Source organism: Octodon degus, unplaced genomic scaffold, assembly GCF_000260255.1.
Source record: "Octodon degus isolate 3935 unplaced genomic scaffold, OctDeg1.0 scaffold00240, whole genome shotgun sequence".
Classification (NCBI taxonomy): domain Eukaryota; kingdom Metazoa; phylum Chordata; class Mammalia; order Rodentia; family Octodontidae; genus Octodon; species Octodon degus.
Window position 1 is genome coordinate 1633653 of NW_004524816.1, and position 9434 is coordinate 1643086.

The 9434-nt window shown below is 46.3% G+C and overlaps 1 pseudogene; it reads left to right on the top strand.

The window, feature by feature from the left end:
- The first annotated feature begins 6955 nt into the window (after nt 1–6955).
- LOC101584641 lies at nt 6956–8573 on the top strand (annotated as a pseudogene).
- Nucleotides 8574–9434: the final 861 nt, after the last annotated feature.

The window sequence follows — 9434 nt, forward strand, 5'->3', positions numbered from 1 at the left end:
GGGGTTCAGCCCTGTTGACTCAGGGCCGTGATAAACTAGCCATTTCTACTCGGCTGGAACCTAGCAATACGACTGAGAAGTGCAAGGATTGGTAGAGAGACAGGCCTACAATTCTTCCAAATTTTCCCCAAGAGCTTATGAAGAATTGCTGAAATATTAGCAAAGTGTGCCTCACAACTGTAGGACCCCCTAAACAGCTCCAATATCAAACATTGTGTCTCATTATTCTAATAACACATACAAATCTATCAAGCATAAACATTATTAAATCTAAAAAATGTTGGGCCAGCCTGATAGCTCAGCAGACTAAAGCACCTGCTTAGCAGAGCGCAGTGGCGGGGGTTAGATCCCCAGTGTGCCATGCCAGCCCCACCGCCAGGGTGTGCTGAGAGGGCTATTGAGACTGGGCGTGGTGGTGCAGGTGCCTGTAATCCCAGCGCTTGGGAGGTTGAACACAGGAGAAGCACTATGAGTCCAGTCTACATAGTGAGATCCTGTACACCCTGTAGACCCTGTCCTACAAACAGAAAAAAATAAAAATAAATCTTAAAAATGTTAATAAGATTCATGGCTAGAAAAATGCAAAACATTCATCAGACTGAGTTTCCTGATTTGTGGTTTGGAATATATGATCATAGGTTGCTTAATCGATGCAAAAAAAACCAAAAAGTGAGAGGCCTCTTAGATGCTAGTCCAGTGAGCAGTAATGCCTCATGAAACGAATGAACAAAAAACCACTTCAGCTTTCCCAGGAAATAGGCCTGCCCTAACCAGGAAGATCAAGGGCTGATTCAAGGCTAAAGAAGCCTTCAAAAAAAGGACACTATCTTTTGGCCGCAATATGCAAACATCTGTCAAGCCCCAGACGTACAGCCAGCTCAGACAGAATCGTGCCAACGGTCCTCTCACCTTCAACAAACTCATCACCACATACTTAGACAACAATCACTACCTTTCTAAACATACAGTTGTGTGACCCACGCTGTAAGCACGTGGATCAACCACACGGAATCTGGTACCCGCTGAACTGAGGTCAAATTAACCATCAACTTCATATACAATGATAATTAGAAGAATGTCTTCTGGTAAATGTCCTTCTCCAGATATCCGTGGGAATACAGAGTGGACATTGCTGGGTACTGTAAGCATTAGAACGCTTCAGACCTTGGATATGTCTCCTAGTTACACTTGGTGATAAATGGAGGCTTTTGTCCTTGTTTTTAGACTGCTTGTTTGCATTAGAAATTTAGACCTGGAGGGGGCCCTGGAGATTCGCAGGTGCTGCTTCATACTAGTGTAGAATTTAATCTGCTAATGTTTCAGATGAAGAGTACAAATTCCAGGAAGATGAATAAAAAGAGGCAGAAGGCATAGAGGACAAGAGCTTTTAGGCCTTGAAGCCTAGACCACCTGTTAGATTTATAACTTTGGTGAGGCTTTCTAGCTTCCCTGTGACTGTTTCTTCATCTATATGATGGGAAGAATAATACCTACCCCACTGCATGGCAAGTGCAAGGTCCTGAGTTCGATTCCCAGTACCACACAATACACACACTAAAAAAAAAAAAAAAAAAACCTAACTCACATGATAGTTGCAAAATTGTGTGAATTAAACTAGATAAAGCTTATTAACACATAGAAAGTACTTAGTTTTATGAATATACCAAAGAACAGCAGCACAACTAAGGTGCCAAACAAACTTTTGTATACATAACTGAAAGAGGGAAATTCCAACCACTGACCAATATAAAATGACTATGGATATCATATATAATACCTTCTAAAGCATATCAGCACAATTCATCACTTGAGGGCTGGCCAGATAGCTCAGCAGACTAAAGTACCTGCTTTGGCAGAGTACAGTGGCAGGGTTCGATCCCTGAGGTGCCATGTGGGCCCTGCCCCCAGGGTACACTGAGACGGCGATTGCAACTGGGCATGATGGCACGCACCTGTTATCCCAGCGCTCGGGAGGCTGAAAACAGGAGAATCACTACGAGTCCAATCTACGAGTCCTGTAGACCCTGTACATCCTGTAGAGCCTGTACACCCTGTATACCCTGCACTTGTATACCCTGTCCTAAGTTAATTTTTAAAAAGTTCATCAGGGGCCAGGAAGATGGCTTAGTGGAATAAGTGCTTCCCTGGCAAGTGCAAGGGCATGAGTTCAATCCCTGGCACCACACACTGCACCAGCCCTGCCCCCAGGGTGGGCTGAGCCAGCCACAAAAAAAAAAAAAAAAAAAAAAAAAAAATTCATCACTTGAAGGCCAAGTGTGGTGGCACACACCTGTAAGGAGGGAGGACTGCTGCGAGCTCAAGGCCAGGTGAACAGCCAGGTTTACAGCCTGGGCTACATAGTGAGACCCTGTCTCAAAATAAAAACAGCATCCCTTGCAAGGCATGGCGGTACATGCCTGCAATCCCTGCACTTGGGAGGTTTAGTCAGGAATATCATGAATTTGTGGCTATTCTTGGTCATGTAGGGAGACTGTGTCCCCAAATCAAGACAAATCAGTTATTAAAATTTATTTAAGAAGTTTCTGTAGTAACAAGCAAGTATGGTGGCCAGTCCAGAGAATTGGCAAATACCAGTCAAGCTTGAAAACTGCCCTTTCATCCAAGCAGACACGCTTCTCAGGTATAGGCTCACTTCAGATTCCATCCACTTCACACATCATCTGTTAAAGTGCTCTCGGTTACTACAGGGCTAGATTACGACTTAGATGTAGTTCTTGGAAATGCTAGGAGTTCAACTTTTCTTTGGCTGGTCAAGGTTATTTTTCAATAGGTCCTTCAGCCCATAGTGTTGGCATGGGGTAGAAAAAGGGACCCCTACTGGGACTCCTGCAGTGCTGACCAATATAATCTGCAGAACACTTGGCTAAGTGTGGAGCGCTAGTGCTGTGTTACACCAGAAGTCTGCAGTGAGTGCCTAAAGTCACAAACTGCAACAGGTACCCTTAGAGAAAAGAGCTGGAACAATTCTTCATAGTTTTGCAGTATTTAGTATTTCTCTAACCACACAACTAATAAAGTGAACCTCTCAGAGTAGAAAACAACAAGAAAAAAAAAAAAAAAACAGCACTTCACAGAGGCAAGCTCAGAGAAGGCGCACAGTGATCATTAGGGAGGTAAATCTTACCGCACTCAGAGAAGCGCGGCTCAACCCTTTGGGCGGCCGACACCTAATCTAAAGTACCTGAAGGGCATGGGAGGACTTTCTTGGGTAGCTGACTTTGTAACATGAAATGAGTAATTCGGAGCCCAAAGAATAAGATATGATTGTTGAGTGTCAATGAGATTTAAAGAAACTTAGCTGGGCACGCTGGTGCTTACCTGGAATCCAAGAATCCTGGGAGGTTGAGGCAGCAGTATCACAAGTCTGGGCCTGGCCTGGGCAGCCTAGCGATTCAGCAGGATTCTGTTTCAAAGTTAAAATTAAAATTAAAAAAAAAAAAAGAGCAAAAACAAAGTGAGGACGTAGCCAAATGCAAAGGCCATGGGTTCAATTCTCCATGCAGTAGGGGGTGGGGTGAGGATATATATGTGGGAGATAGATACAGATAGATGATAGGTAGGTAATAGAGTTCTAAGACTCAGGGCTGTGGGGACAGCTCAGCAGTCTAAGCGCCTGCTTCACAAGAACAAGGACGCAGATTTGATTCCCGGTTACCGCATGTTGTGCCAGTCCCACCCTGAGTGCACGGTGTGGGCCACTGAAACCAGGCGAGGTGGCACACACCTGTAAACCCAGGGCTGGGAGGCTGAGACAGGAGGATCACTACAAGTCCAAGCTGCATAGTGAAGCCCTGTACCAAATAAATAAAGTTTAAAAAAAACTTTGAGTGTTTTAAAATTCAAACTAAATTAAGAGGAAGGAGGCAAATGCTTTAGTCCTTTAGTCTTTAGCTTTTATTTAACAATCTTACCTAGTTACCATTTGAAATTCTAAGGATGTTAGCATGCCAAAATGATCTTTTTCCCTTACTGATCAGGAGAAAACATTTCAAAAACTCTAGATGTTGGCCGGCCACTTTGTAAAAATAGCTCAGCAGGGAGTCCCCACATAACCCAGTGATTCTTTAGCCAAGAGAAATAAAAACATTGGCCTTCATAAAGATCTATATATGAATGTTCATTTGCAAAATTGTTTATAATAATCAGATATCAGAATGACCCAGGTATATACGAACTGATGATCTATCCATAGAATGAATACAATTCTGTAATAAAAGCACAGATATGGACTACAACTTTGTGTCCTTGGAAAATACTTGCTAAGCAAGAGAAATTAGAGAGAAAAGGCTGCATATTACATGATTTCATTGTATGAAATGGTCAGAATAGGGCCGCTCTATACAGACAGAAAGTAAGGCGGTGGCTGCCCCGTGCTGGGGGCAGTGGCCGACTAGAGGCACTAATGAGTTCCTACTTGGGATATGAAAATGTCCTCAAAATAATTATGGTAACAGCTACACAGTCCTGTAAGCACACTAGAGATAAAGCATCGTACCCTTGAAATTGCATGTAAATCTTTTTTTTTTTAATTTTTTAAACTGTTTTTTTTTTTAATTTTATGTGTGTGTGTGTGTGTGTGTGTGTGTGTGTGTGTGTGTGTCCAGCTCAGCCCACCAGGGGGCGCGGCTGGCTGGCTTGTGGTGCTGGGGGATTGAACCATGGTCCCTTTGCTTTGCTAAGCTTGTTCTAAGTAGGTGCTTTAGACCACTGAGCCATCTCACCAGCCCTGCATGTAAATCTTATCAGTTGAATTGGATGGCATATGAATTATATGTCATGTACCATGTATGGTATCTGAATGCTATTATTTATTTAAAGCTATTATTTGTTTTAAAAATCTACAGCAGATACAATTTAGCTTGGTCTGTGGTTTTTTAAGAGTTGCCCTTAAAATATTTTCCATTCACCTACAGAATGATGGGGCTCTCTAATTTTTGCAAGAATTGCAAGCCTCAGAGTTGTTTAGCATCCATCATGACAGGTACCAGAATGAACAGACAACACCACAGAGTCTTACTGTCTTGATCAGTTTTTCTGTCACTGAGACACAAGCCTAGTACCCCCAATATAAAGAAGCGAGATCTGATCAACTTAGTCTCAGGGCTTCCGCCCATGGTGGGCCAGCACGGAGACAGAAACATCAGTGCAGGAGGCTGTGACGCAGCCAAGCTGTGCTACCACGGCAGCCAGGAAGCAGAACAGGGGACCCAGAGCCCGAGAGGAAGAGGTGACGTAGCAGACACCAACAGCACAGCGATGCCTGCCTGGCCTGCCCAGACAGCCAGAAGTGTGCAGGTCTCACACCAGTGAAGCTGGCTGTCCACCCTAACTGCCACACTCACATCTCTTTGTCTTCTGCTACAGAAGGCTCCTACCTGTTTATGGGCCGACTGTCGGTGGAAGCTGACTTGTCAGCCCTAGAAAGTCAACGCTCCACTTATTCACTGAGCTGTAATCACTCTGATCTTTCCAATGTTTTAGTGAATTCTACCTATCACGGGAACTTTGTAGCTTGTATCAAGTCACTTCCCTGTCACTGGGACAAAATACGCAACATCTGAGTTTTAAAAGGAGACAGGGTTATTTTGGCTCAGAGTTTCAGAGGGCTCAGTCTGTGTGTGGTCAGATAAATCCAAGGCAGACAGGGTGCCGTGAAAGGGCATGGCAGGGGAGAGTTGCTCAACCCAGCAACCAGGAAGTAAAGAGAGACGGACAGAGACAAAGACAAGGACAGGGATAGGGACAGACACAGAGACAGAGAGAGGGACAGGGACAGGGACAGAGACAAAGACAGAGAGGGAAAGAACCAAAGACAAGCACATGTCCTTCTAAGTCATGCCACCCATGACCAACCTCTTCTAGCCAGGGCCTGCCTCCTACCGGCATGTGAGCTCACCCCTGGATTAATCCATTGGTAATAGCATCCCCACGAAGCAATCATCTTCCAACAATCCAGAAACCTGAACACATGAGACCCCCAGGGACCTTTGAATCTCAATGGCAACATACCTGCTATTGTCTTTGGGTCTCCTCCTCAGTCAAATCTCTACTCCAATGAAATCTTTCAGGAAAGGTTTCTCAGATTCCTCTAGCTAAAAGTACTCTGCCTCACATAAACCTTTGTCCTACTACTGTTTTTATTGTCTTGCAGCCCATGAAGTTCTTGTGTGTTTGTCAGCTTGTTCCCCTCAGCAGGAGGAATCTCCATGAGGACAAGGACCTGGTTGCCTTATTCTCCGGCATAGCCTTATACCCATAACTGTGCCAGACAGATGGTGGGTGCTTGACAAATATTTATTGAGCCAGTGATCTCCATGATGCAAGTTATAATCGACTTTCACTAACAGACCCTAAAAGGTCAAGCTCTGTGCCTTGAGATCAGAGCTTTTACAGGAGTCCAGATATGCTGACACCCTGGAGATCAATTTATAGCGTCCTCCTGGCTGCAAAGGGCAAATGGCTTACACTGGAAACCCATTTGGCCACAGAGGACTTCCAGTACTTTCAGACTAATCTTCTCACACTCTGACCTAGTCAGACGCTAGAGCAGACACTGGAGCTTTTCCTGAGGGTTTATAAATAAGCCTGGGCTCACTCCTGATCTCAGAGTAGCCCACACGCATGTTACCCGCAGTTTGTTCAGTTAGGAGTACTGGTCTTAGTAAGATCAGCAATCATGCAGAGAACAACCCTGAACAATAACCAGGCTTCAGACGCTCACACCAACAATACACAGTCACAGCTTCGGCCCCATCTCCCCTTCATTCTCTACCGATCAGATCGGCACATAGTGCCCAGGGTTAGGACCAGGCCGTTCTTACTAGCGTGGCTGTGTGGCTAATTTTTCATGTATGTAGTTTCATTCAAGTGGACACAAATGTTAAAGCATCAACATCCCTCATCACTAAACTCTTTGAAAGTATTGAGTGCAGTTCATCCAAGAGGTGCTCCTGAGCCCACACAAGCAGCACATTTACCAGAGGGGTGCTTGGAAGTTCTTGGGAGACAAGCTGCTCAGGCTCTATGTGAGATGATTTGCAAAGATTGTACTAAGAAATGCACAATTAGAGTGTGGCCAGGTCCCAACTGATGGGCCCACTGGGCCGGCGCGGCCATGACTGCTGTGTTTGATCTGGACTTGGAGACAGGGGGAGGGAGCAAGAGCAAGGGCAAGGGCAATCCAGAGTTCAGCCCAGCGGATGTGTGTCCCCTTGCCAAATTGAGAGCTGCTGGCCTGGAGCTTGTGGGACACTATGAGGAGGTGGAGCTGACTGAAACCAGCATGGCCCTGGGCCCAGAGCTCATCAGGCCTCACTGCTTTGAACTGCTTCGAGTATGGGACAAGGGGGCTTTGGCAAGGTGTTCCAGGGGCAAAAGGTGCAAGGCACTAACCTGGGAAAATACATGCCATGAAAGCCCTGAGGAAGGCCAAAATCACACACAATGCCAAGGACACAGCATATACGTGGGCTGAGCTGAATGTTCTAGTCAGTGAAGCCCCCATTCATTGAGGAACGGCCTATGCATTCCAGACAGGTGGTAAACTCTACCTTATCCTGGAATGCCTCAGAGGGGGTAAGCTCTTCACATATCTGGAGCGAGAAGGCATCTTCCTGGAAGGCATGGCCTATTTCCACCTAGCTGAGATCACCTTGGCTCTGGGCCTCTCCACTCTAAGGCCTCATCCACCAAGACCTCAAGCCTGAGAACACTATGCTCAACAGCCAGGCCCACATCGACTGACGGGCTTGGGACTGTGCAAGGAGTCCATTCATGAGGGTGCCATCACTCACATCTTCTGAGGCACCGTTGAGCACATGGCCCCCAAGATTCTGGTGTGCAGTGGCCACAACTAGGCAGTGGACTGGTGGAGCTTGGGGCCCTGATATATGACATGTTCATTGGTTCACCATCCTTCAGTGCAGAGAACTGGAAGAAGACCATGGATAAGATCATCAACGCAAAGCTGGCGCTGCCCTTATCTTACCCCAGATGCCTGGGACCTTGTCAAAAAGTTTCTGAAGCAGAATCCCAGCCAACAGATTAGGGGTAGCCCAGGGGATACTGCTGATGTACAGAGGAACCCCTTCTTCTGGCATATCAATTGGGATGACCTCCTGAACCACCACATGGATCCCCCTTTCCAGCCTTGTCTGCAATCAGAGGAGGACCTGAGTCAGTTTGATACTCGCTTCACATGGCAGACACCAGTGGGCAATCCAGGTGACACAGCCCTCAATGAGAATGCCAATCAGACCTTTCTGGGCTTTCCATATGTGGCCCCTTCTGTCCTGGACAGCATCAAAGAGGGCTTCTCCTTCCAGTCCAAGTTGCGCTCCACGTCTTGGACGTTGCCTCGGTAACTGCCCCTGGACTCCAACCAGCCCCCTCAAGTTTTCTCCCTTTGAAGGATTCTGACCTAGCCCAGGCCCACCAGAACCCATGGAACCACCTCACTTCCACTCCTGCCTCCACCACCACCACCACCACTACTCTCAAGCACTGCTCCTCTCCCCATCCATCCCCCCTCAGGGACCAAGAAGTCAAGAGGGGCCATGAGGACAGCCAGACCCCGGCTGCTCCAGAGACCTGGGGTGTGTCTGTGCAACAGGAGTGAGTATGTCTTTGTCATGGGTGGCTGAGCTCAGAATCATGCACATGGAGGCAACTGACTGTGGTTACTGGCAGGAGAGTCCTACTGGGAGGGACTTCTGCTTCAGCCGTGCCATTGCAGATTGAAGGCCTAAATCATGGCAAAACAAAAATAAGGAAGAAGGGGGGAGGAAAAGAAAAATGCACTTAAATGACTTTATGGAAGAGCTTTAATATATTTGCATATTGAGTGCAGAACAGTGACCTGAGACCTCTATTTACAAAGCCTGACTTCATGTTTGATGAAAGAACAATGGTTTTCAGTGGCTGCAAAATATACATGCCATTTTAGAAAAGAGGAAACTGGGCCAGGGAGCTCAGTGGCATAAGCACCTGCTTGTCAAGCACAAGGACCTGAGTTCGACCTCCGGTACCAAAAAGAACAGAGGAAAGAGCTTTCTCTAAGGAGATGGCTGACATGCTGTGGCGTTTCAGGGTGCATTTAGCATGGCATGATAAGTGTCAGGCATCGATTCCCTAAGTTTAAGATGTAGATGCTTCCTTGTCCCAAACTCTCACCTCCCAAATGGGGGAAGCAGTGAATTATTAACTTTGCTGGCTTGACACAAGGCCAAACAGCTGAATGGTTAACAACTGGGTTTTAGAGTCAGATGGTTTTGAGTTGACTGCGGTGGCCCTGCATCTTCCAGCTGCATCAGCACTGTCAGCGTGTCCTGTGTGACCTTAGGCATCTTACTTAATTCTCTGGAGCCCACATTTCCTTATCTGGGGGTTAATGCAGATTGAATCCTGGGAGGTAT